Here is a 9,184-nt window from a genome sequence, read left to right on the forward strand (position 1 = left end):
TTTAAAATTTCTCCTTTATTGGGGATATATCCTAAAATTCTTCACTTTATCGGAGATATATTACAAATATCATAGACCAGCGAGCGACTTTCAACCACCTAGAGTATCTTTTTGTTTTTATAAACCTATTATAACTTGTGGTGTATAGGTTGAAGACAAAATAAAATAAAAAAACGAAGAAACAGAAAAAAAAAATGAAAAAATAGAAATTTTTTTTTTATATAGTTTTTTTGTCTTGAAATGACCATTTTAACCCCCAAAATAATTTAAAAAATAATTTAAATTATTTAAAAAAACGAAGAAACAGAAAAAAAAAATGAAAAAATAGAATTTTTTTTTTTATAGTTTTTTTTGTCTTGAAATGACCATTTTAACCCTCAAAGTGAGTCCAATCGTTAGAATTAACGTCTAATTTGGACGGAATAATAGAAATTGGACATGACTGATTGAAATTGGAAAGTTTGGGGGTAAAAATTAAAAATTGAGAATAGAGGGTGTGACATGATGACACCCCCAAACCTCAGGGGGGTAAACTGAAATTAATCCTTTAAATTATTAGTCATGTCACTATACAAGTGTCACTCTGACCCCTAAACTTCTCTAAAATTATTGTTGAGAGAGACTCCAAACTCATTATTGACTCCATCAACAAGTCTTGTGATCCCCCTTGGCGTATTCGGGAAACTATATCCTTGTTATTTCATTTTAAATTATTAGTCATGTCACAATACAAGTGTTTGGAGAATAACTTCTCTAAAATTATTGTTGAGGGAGACTCCAAACTCATTATTGACTCCATCAACAATGTAACGCCCCAAACTGCACCTCGCCAGCTTGAGCACGTCACAGTGCCGCGAGACTCTAAAACATAAACCGAATGCTCGATTTACATTCTAGAGAACCGCAAGGCATTTTTGTTGATAAACTTTTCGTAAAACGCACAGCGGAGATTTTGAAATACTTTTGAGGTGAAAGCTTCTTGAAATTACAAAATTCACTTTGTTCGTCTAGAACTTGTCATTTTCTAATAGTCGAGGACTAATAGACTTAACCACACAATGAACACTCAACAACAAGTTTCAGAATGGTGTGGATCAAGAAATAAAGATCAAGAGTACATCAGAAACTCGTTTACCGTCCGGAAAGGTTATCAAATTCCGCGCACCCAGCTCCGTCCGCTACAATCCCGTTACCAGTGCACAGTACCTGCACATACACTGTTGTAGGGGTGAGCTTTCGTCCTCGCTGCTCTATGGGACCTACTCCGGCTAAGTTTGAAAATCAACTCAACTTTGTAATTATTTGGATTTGGGCCCAGTGTGAAAACAAAGCGAATATATATGTAAGAACGACAAACTTAAAATATCTATCACGCCCCTGATTTTTAACACAAATAAAAATCGATATATAACCTCATAATTATACATGCGTGAACGTTCAGTCATCAATACAAAATACCTGGAACTTTTTCTCCTTTTAACTACACACATATTGATGCACTGAACCTACTATGTCAATATTGACCCGCTCCGTAGAGTCATATATTACATAAGCTTACGAATTAAATTGCCATCACAAAATAAAACGTAAATGCTCCTCAGAGTTTTGTTACATAGCGGAAGTCATAACAATGGCAAAGCCAACAAAATTTGCTTCCTACCCGTAATGCTGCCAGCACGCCAACTTAGCTTCAGCCACGATTACCCTGACCTGCAGGATTAACCCCTACACAATTCCATTGAATAGTGCACCGGGTTGCCACACAACAAACCCGGTAAGCTTATGAAGCTCGTATGAGTAAACTCAAAACCACAAAGCAACACACATTTCTTAAGTCGCCTCAACCTAAACATGATATACAAATAGCTCACACCTACAGCCATCGATTCCATAATCTTCCATATCATGCCTACATAAGTCAACTGGTGACTACAGCCTCATGCTTAGATTCTCATCTAGCGTCTCATTACACAAATTCAATCAAACAAGACTTCCTCAAGCAATGTTTGATGCCATTCTAACGCCCTACGGCGAACCCCAAACCACGCTCATTCCCTCCCCACTATGAGCCTTTGTCATCAACATGACATCAAAGGTGAAAACAATGAATCACCTTTCTAACCTCACACAGAGCACAATGCATCACCACTATGGTCTTCAAGATAAATCAAACCAACAATCAATCAAATCAAGAAGAAAACAAGGCAATCACAATTCAAAACAAGCAAAACAATTCATAGTAACCCCTGCATATAATTTAGTTCAGGAGGTCACATTAAGTCAAGCAATTCAAGTCAAAGTAGTCATTGTAATCCCACACTCTGACGTCTGTAGGTAGCCCCGACCATCACAGCAGTCTTCTCGATTATTGTTAACTTAATAACAATTCAGCTCCGCTACCGAGCTGTCATCCCACTAATCATCACACAGATAGCTATCATCCTACTGATCATCACACAGATAGCGATCATCCAAGTAATCATCACACAGATATCGCCAGTCATCACACAGATAGCGATCATCCAACTAATTATCACACAGATAGCGATCATCCAACTAATCATCACGCAGATATCGTCAGTCATCACACAGATAGCGATCCTCACACATATTCATCACACAGATATCGCCGGTCATCACACAGATAGCGATCCTCACACATATTCATCACACAGATATTGCCGGTCATCACATAGATAGCGATCATCACCTAGATTTATTGCTAGTCATCACACAGATAGCAATCATCACACAAATATTCCTACACAAGCTACACAGATATTTCTACACAAGCTTTACATTACAATCATCACAAAGATTCATCATATTGATGTCATCGATTCATCACAGAGATATTCCTACACAAGCTACCATATCCTAAGTCTCACTTAAGACGGTCATACTAGACCCATGGTATCTCAACACATGATATCCTACAATCACAACTCAATACACAATTTCATCAGTCATCATCCAGGTAGCAATCATCCAACTCATCACACAGATACTCCTACACAAGCCTTACATGACAATCATCACAAAGATTCACCACGAAGCCACTAATACATGAATACATATGTATATATATATACCCCATAATATATATATATACACACATAGTCATCCACTCGGAATGCCACTAATACATGAATACATATGTATATATATATACCCCATAATATATATATATATATACACACATAGTCATCCATTCAGAAATGCCACTAATACCATCTATAGTCACAGTTAATCTCATAACTCCAAGACAATATGGTAACTAGGCTCATAACACATATCGCGAGATTTACTCATCTCGAAATTCCCGCTGCGTCTTCAATACATAACAAGGCAGCCACACCACAAAACAACCGTCCAAGGATACCTCGTCAAGTACCTGGTCACATACGGTTTCAACTTAGCAACAATCCACAAACGATTTAAGTCCGAAACCCCTGTTTTGAACTAAAATCCCCAAAGTGACGCCAATTAAGGCGAAACCACATCCGAGACCACCCAATGTCTCCGGAATACTTCTACGACCGATATGCCAAAACCACAAGTCGATCGGATAGTCGGATCCTTACGGATCGAATCATCGAACGGTCCGAAACTGTAAAAACCCTAACATACTCATACGATTTCCAAAAATTACAAACAATATATTGAAATGCTTGTATCGACGAGTAGATCGAACTCAGGAACAGAAACTATCCCTGAGGTGGCCGGAAACAGCCGGAAAACACCACCACAGTGGCGGCGCTGCCGCCGGCCCAAAGTCGGAATTTGACAAAACTCCTAACACCAAAGTTCTTCGTCTCAACTCCAATTTAAACTTCCATAACTCTTAGAACAAAACAGCTCGATTGAAACCCTAGAATTTCAATTCCAAAATTCAACCTCCACGAGTTGAATCGATGCAAGCCACCTTGTGGGAAGCATCTACGTCCTCCGAGCTCCAAAAGCCCTCAAGAATCACCGGCAAAGGTGGCCGGAATCTCCAGTTCCGACGAAGGCGATTTCGTCCCTGACGAGGCTTCTTCTCGGCCTTGTAGCGCCTCCTACAGCTCGTATTTCACTTTGATTTCTTCTACAAACTCATAAAGGATGTCGAGACGAGAAAAGCCCACTTTGTTTCACGTCAATCGGTGGCCGGATGAGGAAGATATGGCCGGAAAACCAGAGAAGAAGAAATCTGGGCTCGGGAGAGAAGAGAGAGAAAAACTTTCCAAAAAGGGAAAATCTGATTTTTCTGAAATTTTTCCGGAAAAATCCTATATATACCAAAATGGAAACTTTTTCCGATGGCCATAACTTCTTCATACGAACTCCGATTTTCGCGTTCCGCATATCCACGAACCCGTATCGACGCACTCTACGACTTTCATGAAGGAAGTTTTCAGAGAATCCCAACGAATAAAAAGTCAACCCTTGCGTCCCCCCCTAAAATGACACTTCCTGAATATTTATTCGTCCGAAACACTTCCGCTCCATCCACGAGCCACGAAATCGTCCAATAACCACTAATTAAATTCCGGAAAATCCTCGGAAAATAAATACAAATTTCCGGGGCATCACAATATCATTAATCTTAAAACTCGATGCATGATTAGAAAACTACGTGCGATTTACCTGATGGCCTGGTTCCGTAGAACCAACATCTGACCTAAACAGTCACAGAGCGCCAAACTTAACACACTAGCTACACACACGGAACCGGGTCGTCATTACGATTACGCACCGTCCGACTGGTGTAGCTAACCCTCCGTAGGTTTAGGGGTGGCTAATCCCCAAGGAAGTCATCGACCACCTTTCCGCTCTCACACACCGCCATCAACAATCTTATACGCACGTTAACTTAAAAACATTTTAAATTTGAACTAACAATGTACTTTCATCATGCATCACGTATATAATCAAACACGGAAAATAACTAGCCAATAGAGAGTCCCGAGTCCCCTACCTGGATTTCGAAGTTTTACCATCTCATGTTGTTCGGAGATCACGAACCTTCCGTTCCTCGGGTAGCTGGAGTCCTAAGTTCCGACATTTCGATAGTTAATATCGCATTTAATTAATAACTGAAATCTCGACGATTAACAAATCGTACAACCAACTATTCCTAGTTTGACCAAGAGTTGACCAACTTTGACCAGTTTGACCACGTTTGACCAACCGAGGTAGGTTCGATAATTACCTTAATTATCAAACATTCACTTGAAGTTACGTTATCGACCAAACATATATTGAGTGCACCCGATTTACTAAGGCCACCCAATACATGTATACACATTAATTTCTTTTCTTTACTTGTTATTACTTCAACACTCCACTTTAATTCTATCTCAAATTTGGTTGGATAGCTTCTGATATAATTACTATGCACACCCAAGCTTCACAACTTGACCACTTTTCGATTATTCCACAACCAATACACAATTTCTTTACAACAGCCACAATTTCAAACATGCAACACAATGCCCATTCGAAAACAGTTCTCAATTTCACTATATCAAACCAAGCTCGGTTCCATCACACCTGATCACTAACACAGGAGCAAAACGTGATTCAGGTTCAAGATTATACCTTCGAAAATCGACTGATACTGAGCTCAACACACTGCCGAGAATGGAAAGGGGATGAACCGAGGATTCCTCATGCTACAGCCTAGATGGCTTCACAATACCTCGCCTAGACCTGCAATTGAACAAGAAACGAAGCCCAGAAAGCAGGAGAAGTCGCCGGCAGCGAGGAACCGCGACGGAGGCAGAAACAACCCAAAAACCAAAATGTCAAAACTCGATCTAATTGGAAAACTAATCATACTGGGGTGTAGAGCATGACGGGGAGGTGAGGTTTCATACCACAGATGGCCCAAACGGTGGCCGGAATCGCCGGAAATTACAGAACTCGCCGGAGAAAGCTTGGACCTTCTCACCGTCGATTCTTCTACCTCGTCAAGTGCATGGACGATCCAAGGCTACAGGGTTGTAGGCGATGGAGAGGCGAAGCTATTGCCCATGGTCCGCCGCGGAGAGGCGGCCGGAGGAGCCTTTTTCCGTCGGACCCAGTCGCGGGTCGCATTCCGGGTCAGAGAACTCTGGTTCTCTCTCACTCTCTCTCGATCATTCTGGGTCTTCCAACGGATCAAAGGCCTATATAGATTTGTCCATTAATCAATGGATGGCCATGATCGAGCGGTGGGGAAAATGGATGGCTAAGATTGCTCCACTTGTTTTCTATTTCTCTAATTTATTTTCTAAAATTCCACAACTTCGGAAAATAGCTATAAATAACTCGGTTACTCGGAAAATTCTCCTAAAATTTCCACGAACTCGTCGTGTTGTGTACTTTATCATCCAACTCTTAAATCGAGTATTTCACTTTATGAAAATTTCTGAAAATATTCTCGAGCACTCTGACGTTTATCGAGATCGCTAAATAATTTCTCATACGATCTCCACTAAGCTCGATACATTTTTCTGGGGCTTACAAACAAGTCTTGTGATCCCCTTTGGTTATTCGGTTGTTATTTCATTTTAAATTATTAGTCATGTCACTCTAACCGCTAAACTTCTCTAAAATTATTGTTGAGGGAGACTCCAAACTCATTATTGACTCCATCAACAAGTCTTGTGATCCCCCTTGGCGTATTCGGGAAACTATATCCTTGTTATTTCATTTTAAATTATTAGTCATGTCACTATACAAGTGTCACTCTGACACCTAAAGGCAGCACAGATTTCAAAATTATGACCTAGCTAGCTGGTCAGTGAATTTTGAATAATTTTGATTTATATAGTTTGCTTTGTTAGAATTCAGAAACCAAGCTGGGTGGTTTGTTTAACTCCAATGTTGTTGTTGCGGAGTGTAGTGCTGTAAAGGATGGCTTAATTCAAGCCTTGGAGAATAACTGCTCTAAAATTCTTGTTGAGGGAGACTCCAAACTCATTATTGGCTGCATCAACAAGCCTTGTGATCCCCCTTGGCATATTCGGCTTTAATTAAAGACATTCAAGTTGTTGCAAGGAACTTCATGGGAATTTCTTTCAAACATATTCATCGTGAAGTAAACTTTGTGACTGGTGCTCTTGGCTATGAAAATCATAATCCCCATATTTGGTGGAAGATGCTTCCCCTTCTGGCTTGGTTTGCCTTCAATCTAGATCATTTTAGTGGTGATGTAGTTAGAGGCTTTAAGTTGTAGTTGTTTTCCTTTTCTTTTAAAAAAAAAAGGTAATGGTGATGAAGATTTTTAATTTGTAAAAGCCAAGTGCATTTAATCACTAGTAAACTAAACTATAAGGTGGTGTTTGTTACACGGGATTGGACTGGATTGGACATTCTTATCTAGTCCAATCCCAGTTATCCCATGTTTGGCAGCAAGGGGACTCTTTTTAATGAGACTCCACAGTCCCAAAAACCACCCCGACACCGTCTACCACAAACCCACCAAAAATCATGGGATTGTGGAAGCCCCATTCACTCGATCTACTCTTCGTCTCTTCCCTTCCGTTCGTCGTTCTCTCATCATTCTCAACCTGCAATTCAACCTCAACCCACAAAAGCTGCCATTAAAACCAACAAATTTCAACGACCCAGATCCCCTAATCATCAACTTTAGCCAATTCAACAACCACAACAACCACAAATTGAAGAAAAAGCAATGAAATTTTCAAAATCTAACATTTAAGAAGTTGTGGGTTGCGATCAGTAAACCTGGTAGTGAAGGTGGTGGTGGGTTGGTGCTTCTGTGCTTCGATTCAGAGACTCGTGAGGTTTCTGAGAGAAAAAAGCCAGCAAACTTGCTTTGGTTCTCTTGCTGGGTTTGTTTTTCTCTTGCTGTTTCTCGGAAACCAATCACCCCCGGACGAATAAGAAGTTGGCCCACTTGGACAGCTTTGGTTCTTCTGTCGTTTTCCCTCTTCACGGATTGTGGAGCTTTGCTGGTGTTGAAGGTTTTGCAGGTTCTATATTTAATCCCGCTGGCACCAAACATTGGTCAAGGGACTCTATAGCATAGCCTGGCTTGAAGAGTGGAGGACTCTAAAAGAAATTAAGCCGGGGTAACACAATCCCCCCTAACAAACACGGCCTAAGAGTACTCTATCACCTCTCACTATAGCTGACAATGAGGAGAAGAAAAGTTTTATTTTCTATCCACATTGAGAAAACGTACCCTGAACCCACCAACTAAATATGAAGATATGATATGAGTTTGTGGAAAAAAAAATTAGAGTTAGTCTATCTCATCTCTCTCATCTATCTCTATGAATGTTTCAAGTATTAATATTTTTCAAGATAGTTGCACACCTGTATTGGAACCTATTAACAAGTTGTGTTGGGGATTATGTAAAAAAGTAGGCCAGCCAATCAAATCCTTTTATAGTATCCTATATGATTAACGGAGTAAAAGCTAAATGTCTATCAAGAGTGAAAGTGATAAGAAACACCAATGCGAAAAATGAGCTTATGCCTACCTAAATGGATATATGTGTGTTCCAGCTGTAAGTTGCATACCTGACTTGCAACAATGAATCATGAGCTAATATAACTGAATAAACGTGAAACCAAGACAAGCATTTTTCCTCGTAGTCTCAGTCCAGTCTAGGTGCAAATTCTTCCACACAAAAAACTCAAACACGTTACTCATCTCTCTGAAAACAATACTCAATTATAAGCTCTTTCTCCAAACTATTTCATGCAGTACTTCTATATCTTCTCCTATATTAGAATAGTTACCACAAAAAAAATACCGAAATTGTTGGACAAAGTAAACGATAAAAGCATGACTAGATAAATAGTCCGATGCTTCAATAAATTTCAGTTTTTGTATAAAATAAAAAAAATAAAATAAAAACTTATGTAAAGTGAGTTAAGAACAAAAACCCAGTACCATTTGGTCTAGTGGCATAAGTCTCCCCTTCGTAAGTGGGAGATCGTGAGTTCGATTTACGCGCGCAAGACTAGTTGTTGTAATTCTCAGTCTTGATGCAATAAAGAAAAAGTTAAGAACAAATGTTATACTTTCTAGATTTGTCTTGTGGTATTTTTTTTCCTTTCTATGCTATAATTGGCTCATATTATTTGTTGTTATCGTGCAATGAAATGTTCTTCTTTAGGGTCACTTACGAAGACATGTCGGAGCTAAAAATACAAGTCATATATGCCTCAAAATAAACAACTG

The 9,184-nt window shown here is 39.5% G+C and overlaps 1 long non-coding RNA gene across 1 annotated transcript; it reads right to left on the bottom strand.

Annotated features, from left to right (window-relative positions):
* Positions 1-950: 950 nt before the first annotated feature.
* LOC133739272 (uncharacterized) lies at positions 951-5,041 on the bottom strand. Its single transcript, XR_009860508.1, has 2 exons — positions 4,961-5,041; positions 951-1,217 (listed from the first exon to the last, which is right to left on the bottom strand). It is a non-coding gene; the product is annotated as an uncharacterized LOC133739272 (long non-coding RNA).
* Positions 5,042-9,184: the final 4,143 nt, after the last annotated feature.

Source organism: Rosa rugosa, chromosome 3 (assembly GCF_958449725.1).
Source record: "Rosa rugosa chromosome 3, drRosRugo1.1, whole genome shotgun sequence".
Classification (NCBI taxonomy): Eukaryota; Viridiplantae; Streptophyta; class Magnoliopsida; order Rosales; family Rosaceae; genus Rosa; species Rosa rugosa.